Below are 21,742 nucleotides of genomic sequence, written 5' to 3' on the forward strand. Positions count from 1 at the left end.
TAGTTTCTAAAAATCCCCACATATATTCACACCATGATTTTTTAGCTTTAATTTTGGAGAAAAAAGGTGCAAGTTATATTCGAGTAAATACAGTATCGATTTGTTTTTTCATACGACATTTATAGTTACAATATGGATGCAACGACCTGCTATAATGTAATTGCAGTAATAAAAATTTATATCACAATTTCATTAGATCCGATCCTAAACAATCGTAAACTATATTTATGCTTTCATGGTTAATTTATAGCACGCTACTGGTAGCATACTGAAAAAGTTGAATTCTATTGGCTACCAGCTGTTCACGTGACGCGCAGCATATGCACTCATGAAAATCCAGCTATGAGTTTATAATTGCCTGCTACAGTCGATCAGTGATATTTGAAGTTCATTGCGCACGATTCAACGACAACCTAGCACTGAGAGAATTCCTTTTATTATTATTTTTTATTTTTATTTGCAATAGTATCGTGCACTGGTCTACAGTTTCGTACATTTTTATTCAAAAACATTTTTATAAAAATTGTTAATAATATATTTATTCACTGAGGCAATGTCACTTTCCAAGCCAAAAAGAAAAATTGCTGAAAGAAGAAAAATGAGAATTAAATTACTTCTGCCCTGAAACAAAGGACAAAATTGTGTGCATTATTTGTAATGAAATAATTTGTGTCGCCAAAGATATAATATAAAAAGGTGCTACGATAAAATTCACAAAGAACAATATTCACACTTTGAGGGTAAACTGAGAGAGAAGAAAAATTAAAAAGTATGAGGAATTCATTTCAAAGTTATCATAAGTATTTTCAAAACTTATGAAAGATAATGAATCAGCAGTGAGAGCCAGTTATGAAATCAGCTATTTATTGGCGAAACATTCCAAACCTTTTAGTGACGGTTCCTTGGTTAAGGAGTATATGATAAAAGCAGCCGAAAACGTATATCCCAAAAATGTGCAAGTATTTCGCGATATTTCTTTGTCCAGAAATACTGTGATGGAAAGAATAACCGAAATGGCAGATAATCTGCATGACCAGTTGCAAAAAATATCCACAAACGTACAGTGCTTTTCAGTTGCACTTGATGAAAGTTTCGATATTCACGACGTGGCTCAAGTTGCTTTGTTTCTTCGGGCTTGTGGCGACAATATGAATATTAATGAAAAGTTCTTGGAAATGATTCCCATCCATGGAACCACTACGGTGGGAAGACATTTTTGATGCCATGTGGAGCATTTGTGAAAAATACCAACTTCCTCTGAACAGGCTCATAGCAGTGAAAACCAATGGCACTCTAGCAATGACAGGCAAAAATAAAGGTTTTGTGTCAAGACTTGCAGCATACTTAAAGGAAATGTATCCAGACATTCCAAAAATGCAATCTTTCCACTGCATCATTCATCAGCAGGTCCTGTGTTCCAAAGTGTTGGAAATGAGCAGCGTACTCAAGCCTGTGACAAATACTGTGAACTTCATCCGATCCAGAAGCCTCAATCACCGCCAGTTTGCACAATTTCTAAAAGACTTGGAGAGTGAATTTGAAGGGCAGTATTACACAGAGATTCGTTGGTTATCTTGACACAAGGTTCTAAAAAGCTTATTTTTACTTTTAAAGGAGATCAAATTGTTCCTAGAAATGAAAAATCATGATGTTGCATTTCTTAATGATCAGACATGGGTACAAGATCTAGCATTCTTAGTTGATATTACAGGACATTTGAATGATTTAAATGTCAAACTTCAGGGGAAAGATCAGTTAATAATACATGTATGATGCACTGGCAAGTTTTAGATGTAAGTTAGTTTTGTTTCAAAATCATTTAAAACAGAATATTCTAAATTACTTTCCTATGTGTGAACAGTTAAACAATAAGAATCAAAGTTTTACCTTTTCTCAATATTGTCCCAAACTAGAAAAGATAAAAGAAGAATTTGATAGGCGATTTAAAGATTTTAAGGAGCAAGAAGTTTTTTTGCTTTTTACAGATCCTTTTTCCTTTAATTTTGAAAAAGCTCCTTTTTGGATTCAAATGGAACTTATTGATTTCCAAAATCATTCCATTCTAAAAGCGAAATACCAAGAAGTTGGTGTACCAAAAATATCCAAAAATAAAAAAAGTTTGCAGCAAATATTCTATGTTATTTTGGTAGCATCTATTTATGTGAACAATTATTCTCATGTATGAAAGGTAGCAAAACAGCCCACAGATCAAGATTGACTTGCGTTAACCTTTCTGGCATAATGAAGGTCATATGCTCACAATCTTTGAGTCCAAATTTTGGCAGGCTGGTTAATAATAAACGTTGTCAAGTGTCGGGAAAAAAATAAAATACTGAAATTAAATTGCTGTAATTATATTATGCAAGTGTGTGTGTGTGTGTGTGTGTGTGTGTGTGTGTATATATATATATATATATATATTAACCCAAAAATATTATTTTTCCCCAAAATAATTTCAGTAACATTTCAAAAATTCCCCAAAATATAGTTCTTCCCCCCCCCCCAAAAAATATATATATATATTTTTTTTTTATTTCAACACAAACACAAAAAATTTAAAACTGACAGGAGGCTCTGTATAATACTTTTTTTAGAATGTATAAATATATAAATAAAATACTGAAATTAAATTACTATAATTATATTATAGTAATTTAATTGATGGTGGTGACAGTATGCACAAGCAAATAGAAGAAATGGGTGGAAGGAGGGTGATTATTATGGGAGATTTCAACTATGGTCGCATTGATTGGAGTGAGGAGAGGACACACGGGAGGAAGGAACTGGATTTTATGCGGTTATTAAGGGATAACTATCTGCGACAGCATGTAATGGAAAATACTAGGGGTCAGAGAGTGCTTGACCTAGTAATTACATCTGAGGATTTGGCTGTAACAAATATGACCACATTGCCACCAATTGGTGAGAGTGATCATAGGGTTTTGACTTGGGAGGTGGATAGAGGTGTGGAATTTTCAATTAAGACAGGGTACATGTGGAATTATCGGGCTGGAAAGTATGACAAGCTTAGGAGTTTGATTGGTTCAGTGCCATGGCATGTACAACTGCAAGGACTAGAAGTTGATAGTGCATGGGAGGTAGTTAAGAAGTGCTTGCATGAAGCAATGGCTGACTGTATACCTAGAGTCCGAATAATAAATCAAGTAGGGGTTAAATGGATGAATAACACCATTAAGCTTGAGTTGCAAAAAAAGAAACAACTATGGAGGGAATTTAAGGAGAAGGGTGACCGACAGGCACATGAACGGTATAAAGCGCAGGCCAGAAGGGTGACGAGTGTGGTAAGAAAAGCAAAAAAGGATTACAAAAGAACATTGGCCATGCAGGCTAAAGAGAATCCTAAACAGTTTTTTAGATATGTAGCAAGTAAAAGGAAAAATGTACATGGCAGATTGATTTTAAAGAATGCCGATGGTAGGGAGGTAACTGAATCAGTTGAGATAGTTGAGTTACTGAGTGAGCACTTTGCAAAAGTATATCATCCAGGTGGTGACATTGCAGAAACGAATAAACCAGTAGATTATACGGGAATTGTGGTTAATGAAGTGGAGGTGAGTAGTCTATTGCATAACCTCAATGTCAATACATCTGTGGGATTGGATGGTATACCAGCTCGTGTTGTACGAGAAGCAGCTAAAGAATTGTCAGTACCCTTGACCATTTTGTTTAATTTGAGTCTCAGGTCTGGGTTAGTCCCGAGCAGGTGGAAAGAGGGGAAAATAGTTCCACTGCATAAAGGTGGTTCCAGGACTGCTGTTGTGAATTACCGACCGATTAGCATATCAGGAATCATTGTCAAGGTCTTAGAGAAAATAGTCAAGAGGAAAATACAAGATTGGATAGAAGAAAATGGGATACTGTATCGGGGACAGCATGGTTTTGTGAAGGGTAGGTCATGCCTCAGTAACTTGCTCACGTATTATAACACAGTGACGGCTGAACTGGATAAGGGTAATGGGTTTACGGTGATTCTACTAGACCTTGCCAAGGCCTTTGACAGGATTCCACATGGAATTCTAATCAGTAAATTGCAGCATATGGGAATGGACATAGGGTTGGTGGGATGGATAGGAGGGTGGTTGACGGAGAGATATCAGAGAGTGGTTTACTCGGGAGTAGAGTCCACAAGACGGCCTGTGACTAGTGGTGTGCCACAAGGATCTGTTCTTGGACCACTGCTGTTTAATTTGTTCATAAATGATATAGGAAATGATCTGAGAGGAACAGTTCATTTGTTTGCGGATGATGCGAAGTTGGGTAGGGCAATAGTGAATGCAGATGACGTCAAAATTTTGCAGGATGATTTGGATAGATTGGAGGTCTGGGCTAAGGAGAATGGATGTCAGTTTAATGTGGCAAAATGTAAGGTTATGCATTTTGGGGTGAAAAGATTGGCGGCAGTTTACTGCATTGGTGGAACCGTGCTCCAGGAAATTGATGAGGCACGAGATTTAGGAGTGTTGGTAGATAAGGAATTGAAATTTAGGGGACACATTGCAAAAGTGACCAAAACAGCTCATCAAATCACTTGGTTGCTGAAGAATACGTTGACAAGCAGAGACAAGCAGGTTATTGTTCCTCTCTATCGAGCCTTGATAAGATCCCATCTAGACTACTGTGCTCAGATTTGGTCACCTAGGTTTCTTCTTGATGGGGAGGAGGTGGAGAGGATCCAGAGGCGAGTGACCAAGATGATAGCAGGTCTGTGGAATGAACCTTATGAGAACAGGTTGAGGATTTGTGGGTTGCAAAAATTGGTTGATAGGCAGAGGAGGGGAGATATGATTGAGACATTCAAATTACTGAAGGGTTTCTATAAAATTAATTCAGAAGATATTTTTGAGAACAGGGCTGGTTGTGGGAGGACTAGGGGACATCCATGGAAACTGGGCAAAAGTGTGGTTAGTAGAGGTGTTAGAGCTGGGTTCTTTACTTTTAGAGTAGTGAATGAGTGGAATGCGCTCCCTGAGTCTGTGGTGGATGCTGTGACAGTGAATGAGTTTAAGGCGAGGTATGATAGATACTGTATGAATGTCAAATAGTTGTGATGAATATGATTTGGGGCCTCCCTCGATGAGTCTAATGACTCCCTGGAGTTGCCCGTAATAATAGTAATAATAATAGTAATATTATGCAAGTGTGTATATGTATATATGTATATATATTAACCCAAAAATATTATTTTTCCCCAAAATAATTTCAGTAACATTTCAAAAATTCCCCAAAATATAGTCCCCCCCCCTCAAAAAAATGTATATATATATATTTTTTTTTTTTTATTTCAACACAAACACAAAAAATTTCAAACTGACAGGAGGCTCTGTAAATTTTTGTGATGGTTATTAATGAGAGTCTATACTTTTTTCCGAATGTATAAATATATAAATATTTGATTTATTCAAATAAAATTTAATTTCACTTTAATTTGGAATCTATTGTGAATGTTAATATAATAAAAATATTCTTTATATTATTTTTTTTGAGTTGTCATAATCATTATACTATTATTTTATGTCTTGTAATGACTTAGAATAAATAAAATTTTTGTTATTCATTTTCCAATTTATTTACACTCATTTTTTTCACTTCCCTTCGATTCTAATTAGTGCAGGTTTTTTTAGTCAAATTTTTTGCGGTCCACTTGAGATGCACTTTTATAGCAAATGGCCTGGGGTCCAATTGAGTTTGAGACTCCTGGTGATTTTGAGTTTGAGACTCCATGACAATTTCTGTTAGTAAATAATGAGAATTGTGCAGAAAATGTTTAGTCAACTTAGGAATGGTGAATTTTCTGTTGTCACAATTCTTCTTATTTACCTGGTCAAGCACATCACTAGTAAACTTCATCTGCTGCATTTACTCTTCTTCAAACTCCAATAACTACTCAAGCCTCTTCACATTCTCTCCATGAAACTTGACCATCTGCAACGAAGCCATCCAAATAGTGAGGTCATCTTCGTAGTTGACCTCAGTATCCATAATTCCAACTAGCTCCCCTTTTCCAACACCATTGACCATGTTAGATGATTGTTAGATGAGATGCAGAAATTTTTGATATAAGTAATGACTTATCACAAATCATTCATCTACCTATGCAAATTCCTGATAACCCTCTTCACTCACCCAATACTTTGAATATCTCATTAACCAGTTCTCCCTCCAAATACACCACAGATGCCACCTCCCCTCTCAGCAACTCAGACCACAATCTTGTACATCTCTCTCTCACAGAACACCCATGATCAAGCTGCTTCCAGCCACACAGTCTGGCACTACAAAGACAGAAAATGAGATGACTTCCAGAACTTCTCCTCCTCCTCCTTTCCATGGTTGGACTATGGCTTCAGCTCATCTAACCCTAACACCTGCTCTGAACAAGTCAGAGAAATTATCTTTCCTGACATGAAGACCTTTATCTCCCATTCTGCTTAGAATCCTCATCCACTTTCCAAGTCCCGGTTCAACAGAAAGTGTAGCAGAGCCATTGAAGAAAAAAATTCAGCTTACCACAGGGGACTTGCATCAAGAACTCCAGCTTCATACTTTGCCTATCAAGCACGCAACAAATGCAAAGTAGTCATCAGCAGATCCAAATCCAATTTCATTCAAGCCAACAGCAGATAACTTTCCTACTGTCCAAAGGGAAGCCGTTCTTTCTGGTCCCTTGCTAAAGCCATTAGACACAACTTCTGCTCATCTGCCTCCCTCCCTCTCTCTCTCTCTCTCTCTCTCTCTCTCTCTCTCAACACACACACACACACACTGATGGTTCCCACTGTTACTTCAGCAGAAGATAAAGCTGACCTCCCAACATCACTCTTTTTTTCAAACTCCTGCATTGATGACCAAGCCACCTACCAAACTGGAAGCCAAGAACTGTATGCTTCCTGTAGTTTTCCGACAGAAAAAAATGAGGAAACTACTAAAAAAAAGTTGGGTACTGAAAAGTCTTCTGGTCCTAATGGCATCTCTCCAGTTGTTCGCAAATATTGTGCTCCAGAGTTAACACCTGTCCTGCATTATCTCTACAATTTATCTGTATGTATCTGTATCTCTACAATATATATGTATCTTGTACTCATCCTAATGTGTCTAAGTAATCTCATATCCATTCTATATCAAAAAAGGGCAATAGAGGTCTACTGTAAAACTACTGACGAATTGCCATCACCTTAGTTCTCTCCAAAATAATAGAGAAAGTCATCAATAGTCAACTCCTCCATTACTTAGAGGCCTACCAATTATCCAGTGGCCACCAATATGGATTCTTCCATTTAAGATCCCCTGCTGACTTCTTAGCTCACATCACCCGCCACTGAACACGTACAATGGAAAGGTTCAGCAAAACTTGTGTCTGGGATCTAAACAAACCTTCCATCCTTTGGTATACTTTCCCCCTCTGTAATTGGCTTACTAGCTTCCTTTCTTGTTGTTCACTGCATGTCCTGGTTGATGGTTCCCTCTTCAAGCTTAACAGCCAATGCAGGAATACCTCAGGACTGTGTCCTATCACCTGCCCTCTTTCTCATTTACATAAATAACCTACTGTGTCATCACTAATCCTATCCAGTTTTGTAGATGATATCTGACCACAACTTTTCATACTGCTCATTTGACAAACAACACATTGAATAGTGTTGGATCCTACTTCTTAATTTATACTTTGGATCCGACATTTAGTTATTACGATGTTCTTAACCTAAAAAATAGTTGCTAGTTGATTTCTAATACAAATATAGAGAAAATTTATATTTATAGACTGCGCCACTCTATATCTGGATTAGTTCAAGAATTGAAGATAAATCAACCTTCAACTGTTTCTCCTTAAAATATATACTGGCTGAGTATATTTAACTTTCTTAATTCACCCGCTTTGGTTCGAATATTTTATGACTGGTGCAGTAAAAGAGATTCAGGCAAAATACAACTTTCGATTAACAAAAACAAGCATTTAATTTTAGAATCATAAATTTTACACTTAAATTCAAATCAGTAATTAAGATATCGCAAACATTTTAACTTCTGATAAATTCAATCATACAACTCAGACAATGATAAATCTGTTATCTCTAAAATACAGTCTTCTCACAGTTCTTTAAGTTCCAAATACAACAAAAATTGCAGTAATACCTCTTCACAAACAAACACTTTTAAATTTACACTTCAGCTAACTTCCTCAATAGTTACTGTTAGTATAAGGAAATTCTAGGATGAAACTCTCACACTTTTCTGTAAAGGAATATTAATGGTTGGAATAATCTTACCGATAATCTTCTATCTTCATCAATTTATACATAAACACTTTTAACAATAAACGGCACTCTTTTAAAATAATTCTTCTAAGCAATAACTGAATTAATCGTCAGTCACTATACACATAAACAAACGTTCTTGCATAAAGTACTACTGATCACTCATGAAATAAGGCAGCACACAACAATTCTTAACTTGAGGTCTTATATGCACAGTTGTTCATTCTTCCTGCATTCAATTAATTCTTTAGGCACTATAATTCTTAACACAGCTAACGGTAAACTTCAACTTTACAGCTCTACTATTCTCTAGAAACTTCGTAATTTGCTTCAAGGTTCCGTATGCCCTTGAAAGGTCGGCGCTGAAACTAAATCTCAATTCAAGTGTCTCTAGTCTATTTAATAGTCTCTCAGCCTTTTTTTCGTAGCTATAATTGTTGTTCTACAACTTATTAGCTAACCGCCTCTCGACTAGTAGACTTTATTTAGCTGCTTGAGTGACTTGCCGACTCGCTATTATCGCGCTGTGATTTTCGAATGCCGAATGCTCAGATTCCAACCTAATGCCAATCTCTCTCTTATAAATCTCTAATGCTCTCTCTTTTCCAGTGTTCCTCGCTTTTTATATCCGTTTTTCCTGCCTAAATTCTTCTCGTGATCTCTTTAACTAATTCCTTTTTAGTAAACTTTCAGCTTTCTCCCCACGTTCTGTTCCAAAAACATGCTCGTTCACTTATGTTTCCATGACAACCAAACAAAATATAATAAAATCGAGGTATTGCATAATGCTAAACTTCTACAACCAGGAACAAAATAAGAATATTTAGATTTCAATTAATGTGCAGTTAAATCATCAAATACAAGTTCTTATAATATTAACATAGTAATAATTAAAATAATAATTAAAATGAATAATAATATTTACTATAGTCTTATCACTATTAATACATATATCTTTGATTAAATAATTAGATATTAGACAAAATTAAAGTAGTTATATGAATATTAAAATGTAAAATAAGTTGTTTACATTAAATAATATTTACAAGTCTAGCCTTTGTGATGGAAGATCATGTTGGATTCTGAAGCAAATAATAATTACTCTAATCTCTACATAATCAGAATCCAACAACAGATACCCTAAGCATCAATGCTTATTTTAGATTCTGCCAAGAATCCAATTTTTTATTTTTCAAATAGTTTCATTTTTTATTGAATAATATTTATATAGTTGAGTCTATAGTACACTTGTAAGAGCTGCTTAGTTTTAATTTAATTTTTTTACATTTTTCTTTTCAGTGTAATGTCAATTTTATACTGCTTAAAACTAAGTGATGGCCACTTCCAATTTCACATTCCTGACAATTATGTTCTTGTATCCTCTAACATGAAGATATTATTATATAATATTGTCAAAAGAATTTTCTTTCTTATTGTGTTTTCAGTGTGAATTTTTGCATATCTCTATGTTGAAATATGATGTTAGGGATGACTGTCTATTTGTGTCCTAAGAAAAATCCAGCCAGCACTTACATCTTATTTCTATATGCCTAGAATTCATTTCCTACCTTGCCATTTAGATTTCCAATGAAGTCCACCTTTTTTGTTTTTCCTGTGTTCAGCTGCCTTCTTTAATGACCTGAAAATTCTCCACTTCCTTAGGAGAACTTTCTGGAGACCATAGGCAGAAATATGTTGCATTGTCCACTTCCAATCAAAAAGTTTATCTTCGTGTTTGCTGCTGAATATACTATCCTTACTCCTTTCTCTACTTGATCACTGTTCAAATATAACATTTCTATTTATTATTTAGAAGGATTTCATCTGTTTGTCTTCGTCTTCCAATTATATCCACATGCCAGCTTGGTTATCAGAGTGGTTAGCATGCCTGCTCTCCAACCAACAAACTGCAGGTTTGAATCTGCCATGGCATGGATGTTTATGATTGTCCTTAGGTGGGAGATGAATTTCATTGCCTTGTGTGAGACCACTGCCCTGCTTACTGGAGTCTTGAAGTGGCTTGAAAAAAATTCCATGTTTGGTCTCTAGAGCAGGGTTTCCAGACTGTATAAAAAAAAAAATTAAAAATAATATATAAAAAAATTAATAAATAAAAAATAGGGGAAAAAATACTTAGCCCACCCATGGTGCAAAGTATACTATAGCTTTGCAAATAGCCTTTCATGGGTGGGAGCAACATAAAAAAAAAAGTAGTTCTCTAATCCTTTCAACTGCCTTTGAAAAATCCAGCAGCATTATGTAGTCATGCCCTTTATCCAACTCAGCCATCACTCTGTTATAAAAAGTAAGAAAGTACTAAGGTAGGCCCTACTCTTCAGTGCAAGTAAAGGTATTGTTCCATAAATTGCTACTGCAGTCTTAGTGTTTCCTTTATGCAACAGAACTATTTTTCCTTGCTATTTTCCCTTCAACTTTACTGGAATTGAGATGCAAGTTAAACAGCCTCATCAGAGGCCATACCAGTTATTTTTTTACATTCTCTTACCCAAGCTGATATCCTATCTTATCTTATGGCTGTGTTTACATCAAAATTCTGCAGTATCCTAAGTACTTCTAATTCATCACCTTTCAGTCATTAGTACCTACCAAAACAATCAGTTGTTTTACTTTAATATCTTTCTGCATCCTGACAGCTTCACTAATATTAATTTTTGCTCCAGGGAAATAGAATTTACTCACATTCTCATTAAATACTCATCTTATCATAGGATCACCATAAAATTATTTTTCCTTATTCTTTTCATGTTTCCTGTTACTTTTCACCTCTTGTTTTGTTCTCTTCTCAGCTTTACCAACTTGGTTTCTGCAGTTGTTCATTCTCATGCTTTGACCTATGAAGTACTCCATGTAAATATGCTATTTCTTTCATAACATCCTCTTCATTCTCCTGACCTTCTACTACTGCACTTTCATCAACAATGTTGCTTACCCTTACATTTTTATGACTTATCAGGGTACTCTTCTTTGCTATGTTCATACAAATGGCACTCATTCTAAACACTTTTCCTACATATTATTCATTCACCTGTCTTGCTTTCCTTCCACAAATATTTGACATTTTCCGATGAATGCATTTCACACATGCTACATCAAACAAAATCTTGTATATTAAACTCCTCTAATAAAGATATCTCTGCCCATATTCTGTTATGCATTGGCATCATATCAACAGTATCTAGTATAATACAAAATATACAACTTCTTAAAAAGTACTTTATCATGAGTAATGGCAGTCATCTGAACCATATTTCCTGATTTTCATAAACAGTAAAACAACTTTGTTGTCTTGTCAATGTTATCTTAGGATAGTGATATTTGGTAGACCTAAAGGTGTGGTGGCATTTAGTTTATTTCAATTTATCATCATCAGAAAAAGAAAAAAAAAACTCGATGAAAAATGAAACGTTGATTGTTACTTGCTTAATGTTAAGTAAAGTGATTATTCTAACACGTGTGTTATGTCTCCATAAATTCTTTGCTATTGAATGCTGAACACCACATAACCTTAAAAGAAAGAATTTCATAATCCATGGAGATCTGACCCACAAGCAATGCAGTCACTACAGTAAGATGAAATTTCGTGTTTCTATGTTAATTAATCAGCTAGCCTTTCTAAAACGATGTAGAGACATCTTCTTGATACTGAACTGCATTAAAATAAAAAAGAGGTTTACTTCAGCCAAAGTGCTCCATATTTATGCCCATATGGAAAAAGCTTTGTTGAGAAAACAGATCCATGGGTCTTGCAAAAATTTCACAGTTATTCAAGCTAGCATGTTTTACAACAAAAATCAGAGATGTTGAGCTACTTAAATCCCGATATTTTTGGATATTCTAGAGAGGATTACGGATGACTCTGCAAAGCACATTTTACTTAAAACAAAGAAAAATTAATAGCGAAGTTTCAAGCACTAAAAGAACAAAGCAACAGACAATCCAGACACCATATCCAGAGGAACAGCCAATCACCTATGAGCGAAGTTAGAAGCCACCAACTGACCATGGCCAAGTGATCAACAAATCCATACAACCTTAATGCTGGGGAGCTCTCGCTTCTGCAAAAAAGGCCTGAACTACGCTATTGCACCAAGGTCAGTTAACAAATTAGATTTTATTTATCATATTGAAAGAGGTCTAAAATCCCTCCATCCCTTCTAATTTAGCCAACAAAATATGAATGGAAACATCATACGTATTAAACTCTAATAAACAACTAAGTTGCAACCTAATCAGGACAGAAAAATTAGCAATTAAATCACTAAAAATAACTTAGACATTGTGATTACAAAAGGAGATAGATAATGCTCATTGTCCTTGATTGGACAGCATACCTAGATAAAATGAACCTATTGGTATCTGACCACAATACATACCAAATGGTGAATTACAACCCTACAAACCGCATCAAAAAGAAAACAACAGAATTAATCAAATCGGTGATCACATGGCCAGAGGAAACAACCAAAATACTTATACCACATTATGCCCATGCTCCTAAAATTTATGGCCTGCCAAAAATACACAAAACAAACACACCACTACGACTGATAGTTGAAGGAATCGACAGCCCTAATTTCGGTTTGAGGGCAGATGGTCCAAGATTTTTTTGTCCTTTTATTTATAAGTTTGTCCAATGAACACTCGTCCAGTCGGACATTTTGTCCAATCTCAATTTGTCCCATCGATGTCAACTGACTATTATTGTCATCTTTGTCAACTGACTAACCTAACTCAATCCACCTGACCAACCAGTGTGTCAACTGACTTACCCAACCTGACTAATTTGACCAACCAATGTGTCAACTGACTTACCCAACCTGACTAATTTGACCAACCAATGTGTCAACTGACTAACCTAACTTACTAACCTGACCAAACAAGGTGTAAACTGACTAACCCAACCAAACTGACCTGACTAACCTGACCAACCAATGTGTCAACTGTCTAACCCAACCCAACCAATGTGTCAACTGTCTAACCCAACCCAACCAATGTGTCAACTGACTAACCCAACCTACCCTAACGTGTGACGATGGACCATGCATATTGTCTTGCACCCTTCTCATTTGTGTCAACTGACTATTATTGCAAGCTGTGTCAAATGACTACTGTGCCAACTGACTAACCTAACGTGTGAGGGTGGACCATGCATATTGTCTTGTATTTCGTCCAATTATTTTCAATTGTACAAATAGAATGTAATGATAGAAAGTAGGATGAAATGTCCTACTGGACGAGAAAAGTAATGAACTGTCCTGAAACCCTAATTTCACTTAGCCGTGAAATTAGTGGCCACACTCAAGGAGCTGGTAGGTCATTCCCCACCCTACATGAAAATTGCACAACACTTCATAAACAAGATTAGATTTCTAATATTCTCATATTAGAAACATTGCACTCAACAACAAAGATTTATTAGTCGGCTTTAACATAACTGCCCCTTTTCACTAATGTCCTTATCAATGATATTATTCTTCTCTTACAAAACATATTTCTACCTGATGGCCCTCTTTGCCCACGTACTCCACTCTGGGTATTTCGTGTGGGAAAATAATTTTTATATACAAAAAGAAGGTACAGCCATGGGCTCGCCACTTCTCCCCCCCCCCCCTTTTCCCAGTACCTAACTTTTCCATGGAAGGCAATGAGCTGTAGATTCAGCCAGCCTAAAACCCAAAGTCTGGCTCAGATTATGTTGATGATATTTTTTCCATTTGGCCCAACGGCCACGAAACATTAAATACATTCTTAAGCCACCTGAACAAACAAAACAAACATATCCAATTCATCATCAAAATCAAAAACAACTCTCTTACTTTTTTTTTTTTAGATGCACTTGTCACACATCTTCCCTTAGGCTGCCTCTCCTTCACTGTCTACTGCAAACCTACACATGCAGGCCAATACATACATAAAAATTCATACCACCATACAACACAAAAACTAGGGGTCATCAGCACCTTCAAACACAGAGCCCTAAGTTTTCTCCAATGACAAGCTCTGAACCTAGAATTTGAAATCATTAATCAAACATTTGTCAAAAAAAATTGCTACAATAAAAAAACAGTTCATAAGATCCTCCATAAAAATGCCATTAAAAGCAAAAAAAAGATTACAAGAATGCCATAACCATGCCCTACATTATGGGCATTTCAGAAAAAATATAGAACACTACTTAAATACAACATCAAGACAACCTTCAAACTCCCAGCAAAACTAAGAAATTTACTTAGCTCCTCCAAAGATCCTCTTCTATACTTTGTCTACCCTGGGGTTTACAAAATTCAATGCATCTGTAACCTACCTTATATAGAGGAAACAGGATGCACCATCCCAATCAGAAAAGATGAACACAAATGACACATTAAATACCTCCACTATGGTAAAACAAGCTTATCAGACCATGCACTCTAAACATGCTACAGAAGGCACTAAGTCCCTACATCGCACCAAAACCTGGTATGAAAGAAAATTCAAACAAGTTTGTGAAATGCTAGAACGTCATCCAAATCTGAACAAAAATGATGGATTAATTATTCCAAGAATGAGGAGGACCCATCTTCAACCTTTAACCAGAACAACCCCAGACAGAAGAAAATCTCAATGCGAAAGGACTATCATCATCCAATTCCTGCCATGTACCCTCAAGGGGTGTACAGAATATGATATTACTACATGAAAAATTTACATCATTATTAACTATCTATCTTCCTCCAAATCAGTCTGTTACTTGTCAAGACTCCAACATTATCAGATCTTACGTTTCTATCGTCTAAGGCACTTTTTACCGTATAATTCCATCTATAACTTGGTCTTCCTCTGGGTCGTTTTCCTGCCAACCTGGTAGAGAACACTTGTTTTGCTAATCTTTCCTCGCCCATTCTGTTTAAGTGACCATACCACCTGAGATTAGCTCTGCTAATGCACTCCTAGATGTCGACAATGTCAGTTCTTTCCTAATATCCTCATTTTTAATATGATATTAACATTGATGCCATCTGTTCATGCCCCTAATCTTTCTCAGAACTTTCATATCTGCAGTCTCTGGTCAAGTGTTTTACTTCTGACCCAGCTCTCAGATCCATAAGTTAAAACTGGTTTGAACACTGTCTTATATACAGCTAATTTAGTGTTCTGACTAATTTCTCTCTTAATCATGCAGAGGTTTCTGTGGGTAAGAAGTTCAATCGAATCATTCCATTTTTTTTGACCACATTTTTATAAAAGACCGTTTTTTAAAACTAAACAAGTACTAAAAAACAAACCCGACAAGTTTCGTTAGTCATCAGACTAACATCTTCAGGGGTAAAGATAACTAACAGTTTAAAGCACAAACTATAAGAAATTACAAAAAAACAAGTTCATTTATTGGTATTATGAACATCAAAAAAAGTTCGTTAAAAAACCGAATAACAGATCTATACAACCGTTAATACACATTAGCTGGAAACAATGCTATTTGATATCACGTTCTGTGGTTCACTTTCACTCTGTCCGAGGTCTGAACTGGGTAAATTTTTAATAAACGCTGACCAAACTTGATTTAAAATCAAGCCTTGATTTTTGTTGCATTTGCGTAGGTTTTATCAATTTAGGACATGTTTGTTCTGTCCCAGAGTACATCATGACCAGTAGAAGCTGTGTGAAATGCCAAGCCAGACTTATTTTCTCTCTTTTTTTTTTTTACGTCCTTTTGATGTTCGCTCATGTAGATTTCTCCCGATCTCCCCATCTGGCCTACTTAGCAGATGCCACAGGAATAGTGAATATTATAAACTCCTGGTTTTTTCATTGGGTGATGTGGGTTTTGGAGGATGAAGAGATTTTGATATTTTTTTTCAAGTGGCAGGAAAGTCACTTTTATGTTGTACTTGTAGAGAAGTTTGGTTAATTTATCTGTTACATTTTTGATATAAGGAAGGGTCTTGAAGTCTTGTTTATTTAAGTTTCTTGTAGGTGCTGTATTGAGAATTTTTCTTAATTGTCTTAGTTTTGAAACCATTCAGTTGCAGGATCTGTGTTAAGTATTGTATTTCTTCTTTCCGCTTTTCTTCTATACTGGAGATGCTGTATGCTTTATTATCCCTTAAGGTTTTGATGAGGCCTATTTTTTGCTTGGGATGGTGGTGTGAGGTAGCATGAAGGAATCTTCCTGTGTTTGTTGGCTTTCTATAAATGGAGAATGATAATCTGTTTTTTATTTCATTTATTTCTATAAGGATGTCTAGGAAAGGAAGTTTTTTATTTTCTTCTAGTTCAAGAGTAAATTTTATGTTAGGATGTAAGTTATTAAGATAGTCTTTAAATGCAATCAGTTCTAGTGTTGTTCCTGGCCAAATGATAAAGATATCGTCCACATAGCAGAGCCAAATTTTTGGTTTGATGTGCCAGGTTTGTAGAGAATTATTTTCAGAATTTTCCATATAGAGGTTTGCTAGAGCTGGTGAGAGAGGTGAACCATTGCTAGTCCTTCTTTTTGTTCCAAGAGTTTGTCTTGGTAAAGAAAGAACGTGTTTTTATGCAATGTTCGTAGAACTGTACAATGTCCAGTGGGAAGAGATTTTCTAGGATGTTTACTATTTCATTTCTTGGAATCTTTGTGAAAAGGCTGACCACATCTAAACTCACTAATATGTCTGGAAGATCGATGTGTATATCTTTTACTTTTTCTATGAAGTCAATGAACGATAGTGTTTTTCCTATATGTGGTAAAATCAAGTTTCTAAGGTGCTTTGCCAGATTTGAGGTAGGAGAGTCCCTTCCATCTACTATCGGTCTTAGTGGTATATCTCATTTATGAATTTTGGGAACTCCATATATTCTAGGAACTAGTGGGTAGATTGTAAATTTCTTTTTAGTTCCTCAGACCAATTTGGTATATTCTTGATAAATTCATTGGTTTTGTTGTGAGTTCACTAAGTGGGTCTCTGTCTAATGCTGTGTAGGTGTTGGAATCTTCAAGAAGGCTTTTCATTTTTTCGTTATAATCTTCTGAGTTTAAAATCACTGTTGCATTTCCTTTGTCTGCTTTTATTATGATTTTATCTGATTTGAGTTTATTAAGGGCTGCAAATTATGTTTTTTGTAGTTTTTTTAGTGGTAATGTGTAATTTAATAGTAATGCTGTGCTTTGAATGCAGATCAGATCTGCTATTTCTCTCTTATCGATATGAATTTATTCAATTGACTTCCTGCCATACCAGCTTTGTTGATTCAGTTGTCTATTTCCATATTTAATTTAACATCTTCACTAAAAACCATGCCTGAGTAGCTGAAATGTTTTACTTGTTGTATAGGTTCTCCATTCACAATGCAGTTGACATTTTCAGTGAATCTGTTTATTTTCATTGTCTTTGTCTTGTTATTGCTGACCTTCATAGCATATCTATTACAACAGTTATTCAATTTAGTCAGGGAGCTTGCAGACTTGTAGCAGATTTATTTAGAAGTATAAATCATCTGCATAAAGCAGAGAGCGGACATTAACATCTCCAACTTTGATATCAGGTTTAATACCACTTTCCTTCATAATGTGATCTGTATAGATAATGAATAGCAGAGGAGATAATGTACATCCTTGTCTGACACCAGATTTAACTTTAAACCATCTTCCTGTACTTCCTTCAATTCTAACTGCTGACTTACAACTCGAATAAAGACTAAGTATTGCTTGATATAATGCCCCATTAACACCATATGACTGTAGCGTATTGAACAGCTTCTCTCTTGGCACCTTGTCATATGAATTTTCCAGAACTACAAACTTAAATACAGATCTTTGTTATATTCCCATGATTTCTCCACTATTTGTCGTAAAGTGAAGATTTGATCCTGACAGCCTCTATTTGACCTGAATCCAGCTTGTTCTTCACCAAGCTTTTCTTCCACAATTCGTCTCAACCATTTCTCAAATATACTTGCATAAATCTTACCAGGAACACTCAGTAGGAAAATACCTCTGTAATTCTCACATTCAGTTTTATTTCCCTTTTTATAATGGGTACCATGAAAGCTCTACTCCAATCATCGGGAATTCGTCCCTCTATCAAGGCATTCTGAAGCATGCAGTTCAGCCACTGTAAAACTTTTATACCTTTATACTTCAGCATTTCTGGTCGAATATCATCTAATCCTGCTGCCTTTCCACATTTCAAGCCTTTGATGGCTTTTTCTACTTCAAGTATGGATATGTGTTCCTGACTGTATGCCTGTTGAGTGTTTTTTACCACTGTGCTATCACTGCTTATTTCATTTAGCAATTTTTCGAAGTAATTACTCCATACTTTAAGGATATCTATTTTTCTCCAGTTTTCACGTCACCTTTATCATCTCTAATTCCTTTTACAACATTCTTTCCTCCATTTCTGGGCTTCTTCAACAACCTCAAGAATATCTTGCCACCTTGTTGATATTTATTTTCTATGTTCTTGCCAAAGTCCTCCCATGACTTGCTAATTTTACACAGTTTTTCGCTTTCTTACATTTGTCTTTGTATTCTCTAAGAGCACAAGCTGACTTATTTGCCAGAAACATTTGATATGTTTTCTTCTTTTCCTTTACTGCCTCTTTGACTTCCTGTGTCCACCATTGAGTTCTGATTTTTCTATCCTTATAGACGACCTCACCACATGCCTCGCTGACTGAATCAATCAGGATTTTCTTCAAGGCTTGCCACTGAATCTCCAATGTTTGATTCCTGTTCTCAAACTCTTTCATTTTTTCTTCAATAATCTTTGTGTATTTTAGTCTACAGTTCACATCTGAGATCTGCTCAACTTTTATTCGCTTTAAAACTTTCTTACGTGTTATTCTTTTCAATGTGAAATTCAATTTTATCCTGTTCATGACTAAATTGTGATCACTTCCAATTTCAAATCCTCTGTACACCCTGGTGTCCTGCACCAGGGAGAAAACATCACTATCAACAATAACATAGTCAATGAGACTTTTCTTATTCCTTGCCTCGTCTCTCCATGTGAATTTGTGCACATTTTTATGTTGGAACATGGTGTTAGTAATAACCAGTCCATGTCCTGAGCAGAAATCCAATAGGTATTTGCCATTATTATTAGCTTTGCTCTTTTCTCCAAATTTTCCCAAAATATTTGTGTATGTCTGACAATCATTTCCTACTCTGCTATTTAGATCCCCAACAAGAACCAACTTTTCCTTTTTCATTGTGTTAGTTACTTTCTCTAAAGCCTCAAAAAAAAAAAAAAAAAAATTCCTCTACTTCTACCTTAGTAGAACCTTCTGTGGGACCATAGGCAGAAGTAAGTAAGTCTCATTGTCCAATTCCCCATTCTGATATTAGCCCACATCACTCTACTTGAGGCTGCTTGCCATTCAAGAAAGTTAGCCTCGTATTTAGTGTTGAATACTATGGTTACCCCTTCTTTTCCTTGATTGTCATTGCCTGAATATAACATTTTGTATTTATTGCTCAGAAAGATCTCGCCAGTTTTTGTCTTTTTTGTTTCAGTCACCCCTATTATGTCGATCTGGTACTTATCTAATTTTGCTAGCTCCATTTCTTTGCCATTCAGGCTTCTTATGTTGATAGTACTGATCGTTAACTCTGGTGATGTTTAGTTGGGGTGTGTTTTCAGATTTGTTCCAGTAACTGACTTTTCGCTGTTTGCCCTGGTTCCCTGGCAAAAACAATTGGGGGAGGGGGGGGGGCCTTGTTTAACTGGGCGACACCCTATCCGGCATGAAATTTTGTCATGTTATACCATCATTTTGTATTTTGGTTTAAGCCAATAAGAATACAATTTGGTCGGCTAAATCCCAAATTGCCACCCCATCCTCATTCGTTTAGTATCCAGGTAGATACCCAACAGGGTGCACCATGAGAAGGTGAGGATTGGACATTAGGTCAGTAGCCCTGGTCGGTTCTCTACATTCCTTTAAAGGCTATATGAAGGTCTCCTCTTAGTTATACAGATTTGACCCTTAAGCACTCCAAAAGGACTGTAGAAATTGTTTAATGTACTTCAGTTTTTTTTTTTTTTCCCACTAGATGTCAGGCTAGGATAAATGATTAACAAACATTTAGATTCATTTGACTTTTCTATAGTGCAATATGTGTTTACTAAAATAAAGAGCCAAAAGGCTTCATTTCAGCAATGCAAAATTTATAAAAATCAAGTAGATATAATATCCAGCATTATTTCAAAGCTGAATGTAGAATCTATGAAAGTTTTGTAAAAAAAAAAAAAAAAAAAAGTAGATCAGAGAGCTTACGGGAATACGCCTGCTGGTATTTACAAGTTGCCTTAGTGCCAACCACCTAGGTGTCAATATGTAGACTTTTAGATATACATATTTATATGTATATCGGGCATACATATGTATATTTCCTGATGATGACCTCAATACAGAGGTCGAAACATCGATTGTTACTTGCTTAATGTTAAGTACAGTAATTATTCTAACATGTATTGTCTTCATAAATTCTTCACTATGAATGTTGACTACCGTGCAACCTTAAAAGAAAGAATTCAACTGATATATGTTTAATATTTTATATTTTTTTTCAGTAATGGCTTTCACATAAGGTATTTTCACTACGTTGGCATCAGATCAATTTTGACGGATGTCGCTTCAAAAGTTTTACATAGTGCTAAAATTCAGTTAGCAGATAGCCTTCTTTTAGTTATTCCTTTTAATTTTATTTATTTTGTGTGTGTGTGCTTGTGTACACACATGCAGGTATTTAGTATATCTGTTAGTATATGTGGGTTTATAGTAAGTCATTAGAATTATAGTTTAAACTACCCAGAAAGGACAAGAATTTTTTAATGTAAATTTAATTTGAAATGGGGGGCATATGATTATTTAAATGTACAAAAAAATTGTCAGGGTGTGTATAGGACAGACGACCATTGAGAAAAATTATCTGGTTTTGTTCTTAAAGCTTTACATTTGCATTAATGAAATGTCGAATATATTTGTACAGACTAATTACTGATCTGTGTATATTTTCATCCATTATACATTATACTGTTAATAAGAGCAGGCAACAATCCTTTTTTGATTCTCGTATAAATGTATCTTTGAACATTTCTTGCTCCTTTCTCGGAGTAGAATATATCTATATTATGTGACTTTCATTCGCAAAAGGGTTTTAAACCTATAGTACATTAGCACTATAGGTTTCAAACTACTCTAGGTGGCTACAGATTGTTTTTCAACATTTTTGTGTATTTTTTACCTAATTTGGAAACCCTGCTCTAGAGACTAAATGTGGAACTTTCTCAAGCCATTTCAGGCATCCAGCAAGCAGTTCAATATCCCACACTAGGCAATGAAATTAATCTTCCACTTCTAAAGACAATTGCAAACATTCATCCCAAATGTTGAGATTCCAGACTGCAGCCAGTTGGTTGGACATCAGATACGTGAACCAGTATAAATTTTATAATTTTTTTTTAGTAACTTTCAGA

At 35.5% G+C, this 21,742-nt stretch overlaps 1 protein-coding gene across 2 annotated transcripts in view; it reads left to right on the forward strand.

The window, feature by feature from the left end:
- The window catches only part of cdm (importin-13-like protein cdm), a 389,177-nt gene that overhangs the window by 354,065 nt on the left and 13,370 nt on the right, over positions 1-21,742 (forward strand). The gene's annotated exons all lie outside the window — the stretch shown is intronic.

Source organism: Typopeltis vanoorti, chromosome 18, assembly GCF_054136105.1.
Source record: "Typopeltis vanoorti isolate ZY-2024b chromosome 18, IOZ_Tvanoo_1.0, whole genome shotgun sequence".
NCBI classification, from domain to species: domain Eukaryota; kingdom Metazoa; phylum Arthropoda; class Arachnida; order Uropygi; family Thelyphonidae; genus Typopeltis; species Typopeltis vanoorti.